This window comes from Passer domesticus, chromosome 2 (assembly GCF_036417665.1).
Source record: "Passer domesticus isolate bPasDom1 chromosome 2, bPasDom1.hap1, whole genome shotgun sequence".
Classification (NCBI taxonomy): Eukaryota; Metazoa; Chordata; class Aves; order Passeriformes; family Passeridae; genus Passer; species Passer domesticus.
Genome location: NC_087475.1, coordinates 105438313 through 105448921, shown reverse-complemented (window position 1 = coordinate 105448921; position 10609 = coordinate 105438313). Strand labels below are relative to the sequence as shown.

The 10609-nt window shown below is 48.7% G+C and overlaps 1 long non-coding RNA gene across 1 annotated transcript in view; it reads right to left on the bottom strand.

The window, feature by feature from the left end:
- The window catches only part of LOC135294686 (uncharacterized), a 14657-nt gene extending 4049 nt beyond the window's left edge, over window positions 1-10608 (bottom strand). The window contains exon 1 of the long non-coding RNA XR_010356769.1: window positions 10248-10608. This is a non-coding gene — a long non-coding RNA (uncharacterized LOC135294686). The remainder of the gene's footprint in view (window positions 1-10247) is intronic.
- Window position 10609: the final 1 nt, after the last annotated feature.

The following is a 10609-nucleotide window of genomic DNA, read 5'->3' as shown; positions in this document are numbered from 1 at the left end:
TGTAGGGAAAGCCCACACTGTGGTGCCTGGCCACAGCTCGTCCCTGGTCCTATGCACAGCTCTCCAAGAATTCTGTCTAGAAAAAAGGGCTTCTAGGAAAACAGATTTTGTTTGGTGTGTATGTGGAGGGGAGAAGTATGGCCTTGGGAGGCAAAAACTGCCCTTGACTGAGTGCTGACAGCTGGCATACGCCAGGCGTGTTGTGACAGCAGGTAGTTTCAACCCTGTGCTCAGAAATCCCTAAAACTGTGGGCCATGAGGAAGAAAACCACTGTGCAGCATGTCCAGGAGCATCTTGTTTGCTTCCACACCTCTCGATAGAGGGCTGTGGGCATGTTATATTTAAACTCTCCATGAATAAGGATCTGCTTTGATTTATTGATATAAATATGGTCTGCATTAATGGTGGCTGGCAAAGCCCTGATGGGGTGTATTCCTGCTCCTGTGATCCCACTTCAAGCAGGGCATTGTGGCTAGTGAATTCCCCACAGGAAAGAGGGCAAAGGCAGAGCGTCTCCCAGGGCCAGCGTGTGCCTGCGGCAAGGAGGAGCCTGAGCTTGTGCTTGTTTACCTGCACAGTTGCACAGAAATGCCATTTGCACAGGTGGGGATTAGCAGGGCTTGTCTTCCACCAGCAGCCTGGAAAAGGGCAAGTGCAAGGGCAGGGGTGTTACTGTAATTGCTGCTGATGCTGCAGGCAGCTGGCCCAAAAACAAGTTCTAAGAACTGTCTGCTCGTGAGGATGTCAAAAGGGCCCGTTCCTGCATGGTCCAAGGGAGGCTCATGTCAGGTGTCTCCTTTGGATTGGGAAATGGCAGATGCCTCTGCCATTATACCAGTTGAGTTTTTGCATCCAAAAGGTCATTTCTCTTGGAGCAAGAGGTTCACCAGTGGCTGCCTGCTTGCTTTCTGCACTGGATTGTCACAGGAGCTTTGCTCCCACAGTCACACATGTGCCCCTCCAAGGTGACTCCCTTTGAGAAGTATATTGAAAATGGGTGGCAAGTGTCACTTCTGTGTCACACTGCCAGTTACCTAAGATTTTTGGGGATTCACATTATGAAATAATACTGACCCCAAGGTAATTCCTCAAACCCAACACCAGATTCTGAACCAAGGGTGTCCTGACAGAGAACACCTTCCAACATCATTTGTGGTCTCCTGGCAAAAGGAGAACACCAGGGGTGATTTGTGCCATCCATCATGGGCTCTGAAGGTGGCTTCTGTACCGAGTGAGTGAGAAGGAAACATCCTCTTCAATGGCACTTTCTGAATGCCACTCCCTCTTCGGACAACTTTTCAACAAAGATGCCTACTACACCATTCCACACATCACAAGTATCTAGTGAGGGTGTCTCACATGATGCTTTTTTAACCATCATGGTGTTGTCCCCAGATTTCCGTAGCCAAAGGTGAAGCCTGATGATAATTTGACATGACAAAGTGAGTCCCTGGTCTGACATGACTAAATAGCAACAGTGGTGTGACAAAGGGCCTTTGGATAGAGCAAAACATGTTTCATCATGTGTAAAGTAATAGATGTTGCTTTTTCCATGGAAAGGGATTTAGGAATATGGAAATATGCCTCACAAATAATTCTTTCTCATTCATTAATGCACCAACAGATGAATCCTCCAGTGGAACCTGGGATGGTTGAGGAGGTTCATGGTTATCATGACCCAGCAAATCTTTAAGGTGATGGCTGGTTCACCACCAGCAGAAAAGCCTTTTGTCCTTCCACAGGCTCTGCAGACAACTTCATGTTGGTTATAGTCTCGGTCCAGGGAACCACAGGAGTTGTGCATGGGTCTGCAGTAACTTTGCTCATTCTGTGCATTCATTTCTGAAGTCCAGAGTAATAGCCTGGCAACAGAAAGGTTGGAATGACATTTGAAAAGGCTCTTTCAGTCATCTTTTGCTACTGCTCCAGGCACCAGCATAATGTATTTTCCCAAGCCTGCTTCCCAGAAACTTGGTATATCCTTGGGTTTAACTAACCATTGCAGAAGCTGAGTTGCTGTTTCATGAGAAGACATCAATGCTGGCACTCCTGGCTACAGTGATAAAACATCCTCCCTTGCCTGTGTTTTCTCCTTGCCATAACGTGCCTGAACATCCCAGATCTGAGAGCTATTCCATGTGACTGCTGAGTTGTACATGGCAGCCCAGCCATTTCCTCCCCTCTCCTCTCTTCTCTTTTTACAGAAACAACCTTTTCATACTTGCAAGTCCTGTTGCTTTTGTCACGGACTTTTCTTCAGAATTCTCCAGGGGGAATAAAGCTGAGAAATGTCTTGTCTTCACAATCTTTTATTCAGCAACAAGTGTCTTCTTCATGCAAATTTCATTGGCAAGCATCTACTCAAACTTTTTCAAAGACATCCATTTTTTCAACTTCTTTTTAAGAAAAGAAAGGTGTGTTTCTTTTATTTTTAAAGCAGCGCATGATGAATGGGCTTTCAGAACCTTCAGAGAGACTGAGGAGTTCACAACTTCAAGGCTGGTGTGTGTTGTCCTATGAAGCCTGTGATTATAATCCCTTTAAAGGACAGTAAGCAGAAACTCTTCTGAGTTGTACAATATTTTCCCATAACAGATTCTAAATGTTGGGGTAAAGCAATCAGCAGTTGCCACTTTGAATTTCACAGTGGCAACAAAGCAGCAAGCTTATTGATCAAAGTGCTTCACTGCATAGTTAAAAATTCTGTACTAAAGGTCTGTGATTTCTCAGGTGCATGTCCTTGACTCAAAATAGCTTTAAAGGCCATGGAAAATCTATCACGTGACTTGTGAAATGTGGGCATATTTAGATCAGCATCCACCACTTTAGTGGTTGTTAAACTGGGTGTTGCACATCCACGGAAAGCTGGATTGGAAACAATAGTTCTGCTTCTAAAATTTGTTTGTGCCAGCTTTTACAGAGAATAAGAAACAATTGTTTCCTTGCATGCCAGGCTTGCATTTGCCTTGTTTCTCAGTTGTCACCCCTCCTGTTCCTGCTCTACTTTCCTTGTTCACTTCAGCTGATGAGCTCCTAGCTTTTAACTTCCTATTTACTAAGTTATTCTTGGCATTATGGATGCCCAAACATAGATGGTGGTGACTTCCATTTCCTGGCTCTGTTTCTCATAACCCCTTCTGCCTTTGTCTCTGAGGTCAGCAGCGCTGTCCTTGTGAAAGCCAAGACTTTGCACTAATTTAGCACACTGATTCAGCTTCTCAGCATTACTGGCTTATCTTTACTCCCATTTGCCTCCACACAGCACCCCCTTCCTGTCTTCTTGTTCTTCCTTCTGCACAAGGATTTTTCCATGACCCCATGGTGACCCTTTTCCCTTCCATTCCTCACACAGCAGCCCCTTCTCTGGCAGCCAGCATAGACATCCACTATGCCAAGGAGCCCACTCTCATGGACGTGCTTTTCTACAGGGCTTGTTGGTGCAAGTCGTTTGTGGTTTTTCCTTCTGTCCTCACATTTTTGTGCCTCCTCTTCTTCCTCCCAGTGAGCCCAGAAACACCTTCCACAGCTGGCCCCCAGCACTCCACAGCTGTCCCCACGGGGACAGAAAAGGACACAGACAGATGGTCTCTGCTCCAGGATGGCCCACTCAGGATGGACATGGGACCCTTCTCATTCAACACATTCCCACCAGCATCAGGAACTAATTTTGAGTGATGAACATCTCCACCAATGCCCTCTGTGCCACATGGTTCTCAGCCTCAGCCTGAAGTCTTGGTTTCTAAGAACTGTCATGAGCAAGAGGGCATTGTCTGTAAGGATCTGGAAACAGGGATGTGCAATCCTTACCTGGCAGCAGAGTGCTTAGCATCCAGGGAGGCAAGTGCCAGGCCCCTGCTGTGACAAGGGCACACCTTAAAAGGAAGGCAGTGGCCTGTCTTTCCTGTTCTTAGATGGAAAAGTACTTCAGATGTGGCAGCTAGAGCCAGAAACAAGAGATGCTTCTGTTGTGCATTGCATGTGCATTAGATCTGTATTAATGGGGATTTGGGTTTGGTTTTACTCTCTACTGTTAGAAAAAAAGAAACATCTTCACTGTGTCAGGTAGAAGAAAGAACATGGTGAGTAACTGAGATGAGATCATTATATGACTTCATGAGTAGTCATGGACTGCTACAATTGAAGGAAACTATCATTTGCCACTTGTTATTTAGCAGATGGGTACAGCTGAAACTCGGCTCCACTGCAAACTTTATTGTTTCCCTGTCAAATCCTAAGAGGCTGAGATACCTCCCAGGAGACCACTAATCACTGCTGGCACTGGGTGTTGCTGGCAGCATGAAGAGAACCTTAAAAGTTTTGGTGGTTCAGATTAGCATCCAAAGGGCTGACTGTTTCCTCTGGCTTCCAGGTCATGCTAAACATTTAATAAAAATCCTACATTAAGACTCAGTATGAAAGGAAGGAGTGGGCAAGCTTACTGACTGTATCTGGCATGACCAGTCCCTTACCTGAAATTAGCTGAACTCCTGCTCTCCTGTGTCAGCGTGCACTAGAGCTTGGGCAAAGCCTGGCTGGTCCTTCAGGAGCTCGGACCTCTGCAGCCTTTTCTGCAGTGTGGTACCAGGCATGGCCTTTCACTGAAGCACCACCTAACCTTGGAGGGCTTTTGTTATTCCCTCACCAAAAACAGGGACTGATGAAAACCAAGACTCCAATGGAAAATACAAGTGGAAAAAAAAAAAAAAAAAAAAAACAAGAAGAAAACTGTGTTGTTCTTCTTCTGCTCCCCTCCACCCCACCTGCCCACCCTCCTGCACTATTTTTTATATTATGGTAAATAAAACGTGTCAACCTGTGGACAGCTCAGTCAAGGATGCCCTGTCCTCCCACTGGCAGAACCTGTGCTTTGCCATAAAGTTTGATTCTGCCCGACCCCATCCCTGTGAGAGGGATTTGCTGATGTTTAATAAAAGTTGTGCAGGTGCTCCAACCCCATATGGGAGACGGAATGATCCACTAAATTTCTCTCTCTCGTTTGTGCTGGTTTTGGCTGGGGTAGAGTTAAGTTTCTTTACAATGACTGGTATGGGGCTGCATTTTGAATTTGTGCTGTCCACAGGATTGATAATATGGAGATGTTCTTGTTATTGCTAAGCAGATCTTACACAGAGCCAAGGCCTCTTCTGCTTTTCATGCTGCCAGGCTGGGGAGGAGGCTGGGGAGTCCTGGGGGGCTGGTCACAGCCAGGACAGGGGACAGCAACTGACCAGAGGGATATTTATTCAACACCCTGTGACATCATGCTCAGTATGTAAAGCGGAGGGAAGAAAGAGGAATGGGGGACATTTGGAGCGATGGTCCTATCTGTTTGGAAAGGATCTCATCAAAGATGAAGCCACTTGTCTCTGAGTCCCAGGACCAAATCTGTATGAACATCCTTGTTTTCAGAGCCAGAGAGCTGCTTGGTGCCTCCTCCACCAGAAAGCCTGGTCACAGCCTTGCTTGATTCCCACCCACTCTGGCTACACACTGCGGCACGGGATCATCCTGCTGCTTTCTCAGAAGCTCTACCCTGGCTCCCTTTTCCTTGCCACAGTACCTAATTCATAACCTCGTGTTTTCCCCTTGATGCTATCCCCCAAAAAGGCAATAATTAGAAAGCATGTGAGAAACCAGCTTGCAAAAGGTTGTCAGTCTCTCTCCCACATCCGACAGACTGACTGAGGGTTTTCTCCATCCAGCTGGTCCCCATCCAGCAATGCCACTGGCAGGATGCAAAAAGTCTTCACACAGAGAGTTTCTAACACCCCACAAATTGGCTTCATGGATGCAGCAGAAAGGATTAGGGAGAGTTGAAGCAGACCAGCCTTTCTTCCAGTAGTGAGAACCAGCTCCACTTCTACAGGGAGCTGCCAAACAGCAGCTTTGAAGGAGGTCATGTCTCAGGCCCAAGCCCTCTGTGACTTTCTGACCTGGCCCCCTGTCAGGTGATTCTGGGATGAGCCTTACTTTGCATAAGAGACGGGCAGGATGAGCAGGGTGTTGCTAACAAACCAGTTTTCATGGGTGGGAGTGAGCTGCAGTTCTAAGCATGGTGGAAACCACGCTGGAGCTGATCTTCCTGCCCTAGACAAGTTCAAAGTGCTGTAGCTTCTGCTACAAGGGGATGTGGGTCACATGTCACTTTGCTTCACATGGTGTTATTCTTCCACCATATTCTTGATCCCTCTGGTTCTCCTCTCTCTTTCCTATTTCTTTTTCCACCTGGGTCACTCCTAAGATCTTGGCTTGTCCATCTAGCAACAGTGGGGTCCACATCAACCATAGAAAGGTCACCTTTCTGAGAGACTGATTCAAATCTGGCAAGATGCAGAGCCTTGTACTACAAACTAAGGTTTTTTAACTTGCCCTGGATGGAGAGGTACTAACTGGGCTCAAAGTTTTCTGTGGTATGAGCAAGTTACAAAGTTATCTTAAAGCAGTTCACAGAGCCATGGAAAATGGGCTTCAAAGGGAATGTGACCTGGTTCATACTCGTGTCCTCAGCTGCACCCAACTGAGGTGAGATTCTCTCCTGGCAGAGATTTCACCATCTGAATGGACAGTCTTCCAGGATGTACTGGGAGAAACAGAGTGAGCAGTGGGAACCTCCCTGAGGGCAGTTCTTTGTGTAAGAATAGTCCACACATGTTCCCAGTTGCCTTATCAAGGTAAGTGGTTATAATGGGGAACTTCTGTCAAGAGAAATTAAGAGGAGTTGAGAAGAGGTCGTTTGGAAAGTGTCGGAAAGCCAACAGGATGGTGTGGGAACAGCAAAAGATTGGTCAAACCTTCAGAAATCTCAGGAAAGCAGAAAAATAGTCCAAGGTCCTGCTCCTGAGAGTTGGAGAAGAGAATAGAAGCTCCTGAAGGCTGAAGAAGTGGCTGGTGTTTGCTGAGAGGCTTCACTGTGTGGGGTACAAGCCCTGGTTCTTACGGATGGGTTCTCTGGATGGCTGCCTGTCCAAAGTCCAGTGCCCAACCTCATGGCCTGGAAATGGGCTGGGAAAGGCAGGATGACTTTAATGAACCTTCAAATGGGTAAAACTTAAACAATTTACACCAAAGGGACCATGGACTAGGTGAGTATGTGAAAAGAAAATGTTCAGTTGTTTAAACTCCCAAATAAGAAACTTTGTAAGAGGAAAACATGAAGAAGTTTCCCTTTTAGGAATGAATGGGACAAAACTGGTATTGCCTAAGTGTGGCTACATGCTTTTTTTAAAGGGGGATGTTACAACTGCTGGCTGCCACATGCTGAGAAAGGAGTGAGAGCCTGAAAGAGAGAAGGGTGGTGCTTGATGCTAATGGCAACATTACCCGTTCTACAGCGGGGACCCGGAGCAGACTATGCAGATCAGGAAAGCCCAAGAGGGAGCACGGTGCACAAGCCTGTGTGTACCTGACTGCCTCATCAAACGAGGCCCAGCACGGGTCTCTCTCTACTGGCTCATTTGCAACGTGTGAAAAGAAAACTGTATTTGCATAGATAATTTAATTCTGGGACACATCTGTGGAGATTGCCTGCAGGCCACAGTCAAGTCTCATGAGAGCTTCTAAGTGAGCTGGATGATAATTTCCCAGCAGAGGATGTGTCCATCCAGCACACCCTGTCTCCCTTTTAGATTCATCATGATGGGTAGAGACAGTAGAGCTGAGCAGTTGCAATGGACTTGAGCAAAGCCAGGACTATCATAGGTAGTCATAGATGAATTTGGCTTTTCCAAGACACTCATTTTCCCCAAGATGAAGCAAAAACCAAATGCAATTCATCCTAAAGAAAACTCTGGCAAATTTAGTGAAAGTTGACTGCAATGTGAGTTGCTTAAGAAGAGTTTAGCAGATGTGAACACTCGAGGATGGACAAAGCCTAAGTGTGAAATGGGCTAAAACCCTGAGCCAGACCCCAGAAAAGAAATGTTATTTCTAATGACTGGCAAGCAAGGGGAGGTCTCAGTCCACAAAAATCAGACCCAAGCCCCCTTTTTTCAACAGTAAACTTGAAACAAGGATCCAACCGTTGTGTACATCTTGGAGCAAATGAGGTGGGCCAGACCTCCAAAATGAGGTGCTGTGTCCCAGGTGATCACAGCTCCCACAAGGGATCCAGCAGCTGTAACAGGTAAGTAGCCCCATGCAGGATGAACGAGGTGCTGAGGACAAAGAGCCAGAGAAGAGGCATGAGCAGGTGGTTTATCCTTCTTATCAGGCAGTGATGGACACTGAACCCCTCCAGGGAGCTCTGAATTCAACTCTTCAACAGGATGTTTTAAAAGAGCAAGGGCTGAGAAAAGGCATGGAAAATAGATGGAGAAAATTGCATCCTGCCTCCCCTGGCTGTTTCAAATGAGTTCAGTTTTTGCTTTCCCTTCCTAGGACCCAGCCTTGGGCTGAGCCATGCTGCTGCTGGGCTCCAGCAATTCTCTGGCACGGGGTGATGTGTTCCCAACACAGGGTTACTGACCGTGCTTTAAGCACAGCAGGACCCTCGTCCCTGCAGAGTTTGTAACAACTCACCTTAACTATGGGCTGTCTGCCCTCACTTGTGCCTTTCCAGACCTCCACTCCTTCCTGCTCAGCAGCACAAATCCTTCTTTGGTGCACACCTGTAGTGCAGCAGGCACTTTCCTGCCTCCAGACAAAACATCCAGGCATTTTTCCCAGACTCCCCAACATCCTGGCTGCAACTGCATGTTCTCTGACAATGCCAAGTGACACCCAGAAGGATGTCCCAGCTCTTGTAGGGCTGCAAAGCTCACTGGGATGAGGTTGTGGTCCCACTTCTGTTGGGTGAGGAATAAAAGGTGATGCATATCCATGTGCCTGTAGCAGTTGCCAAGGAACTGTCCATAATCCCAAAGCTTTTTTTTTTTTTTAAGAGCGAAACCCAGGAGAAAAAATTGAAGCACGCACAAAGCGGCCATTTCTCATTATCTCAGTTTACAAAGTGCTTAGTAATAAGCATGAGTCAGTGGGGCAACAGCAGTGCTCTCTGCTAGCTTTGGGAGGAACCAGAAATAAGTCACTTCACTCCTGCTCCTGTGTGAACTGTCAGGGTCTCACTCCTCTCCCCTCAGTGCCTGCTGAGAGATATTTCTACTTATGGTCCTGGTTTCATGGAGGTGGAGACCAGATTGTTAAGTTCAGTCTAAGAGCCTGTATGTGTTAAAAGAGATCAGATTTCCAGAGGTACTGAAATAAGGAGACCTTCATTACAGCCACTGTGAACTGCAGATAATCTACACCTCTGCAAATTCGAGGGCTGCTTTCAGTGCCAAAATTCAGAATTAATCCATGGGTCTCCATATTTTAAATCACTGGACCTTGGTCTCCCAAGGCTTTCCAAGGGGCTTTTTCATTACGTGGCAGTAACAAGGCTTCTGCCTCCTTCACCTGGTCGGGATGTGACCCTTGGCCCCACTGAGCCTTCATCGCCCATCACTGCCCAGGCTGGAAAACACTTTCTGGAGGGTGGTGTTAGACTCCCTGGGCAAGGTACGTGCCTCTGCTTAGCCTCAGAGCAGAAGGGGAAAGGGAGTGGAGAGGTCCTATGGCAGCTTCTCCTCTGTGGGACATCAGTCAAATCTAGTAAAGGGGACTGGAAGCTGCTGCCACAGCAGAGGCTGCAAACTGGATGCTTTCACCAGGCTTGGGAAGTAACAGGTCACTGTTTGCTTCTGATGGTGCTGTGGGGCAGAGCGTGACCAACAGTGCTGTGCAAACCTCTCTGCTCCCATTCTGACCACAGCTGCCCCTGGTCCATGGCTCTGCAGGTGTGGGAATGGGCAGGAGTGAAAAATTAGCACTGCTCACGCCAAGGCCTAGCGGAGCTGGGTGAATGAGGTAAACAGAACGTGGTGAAGAGAGAAAACCTGCACGGCCTTACACCTGTCTGCAAACAGCCCTTTCCAGCAGCACCTGGCACTTGGCTGCAGGCTGGGAGAGAAAGAGTGTTGGAGCAGAGCTTTTGGCTCTCAGAGTTGGGGAAAAATTCCAGTAAAATGGAGTGGGTGTCTTGAGAAGAGCGAGTACAAAGGTGATGCGAGCGAGCTGCAGGACCGTGGGCGGCGAGACAGGGAAATGGTCAGCACGGGGATGCTGTCAGTGGCGGTGGGTCTGTCCGCAAGACACCGAGCGCTGCTCACACAAGCATACCTGCTGCAGTAGTCACGCTGGCTACCACTAGCCATGGGGCGGCACGGGCAGGGCACGGAGCACGAGGTTGGCCGCCCTCGCCTTTACTCACCTTCTCGGGCCGGTTTTGCCACAGACGCGGGGCTTTGTGCTGCCTCAGCCGCCAGGAGCCCCCGAGCGAGGCGGTTCCAGCCGGGCGCATCCCGCCGGCAGCAGCGGGACAGGGCCCGCGGAGGAGCGGGGCTGCGCCGGGGTCCCGCTCTCCCGGCTCCGGGGCGCTCTGGGGAGGGATCGACGCCGCTCTCGTCTGGAGGAGCCGCCGGCGTGAAACGGGGTCCAGCCCTGCCGGGACAGCCCCGGCCCCTGGGCTTTTTCCCCGCTGCCGAGAAGTTTTGTCGCGGGTCAGCCGGGAGCGGGAGGAGCGCGGCCGCGCGGGCCCCTCCCGCCGCCCGCCCCCGCCGGGCCGGGCCGGGC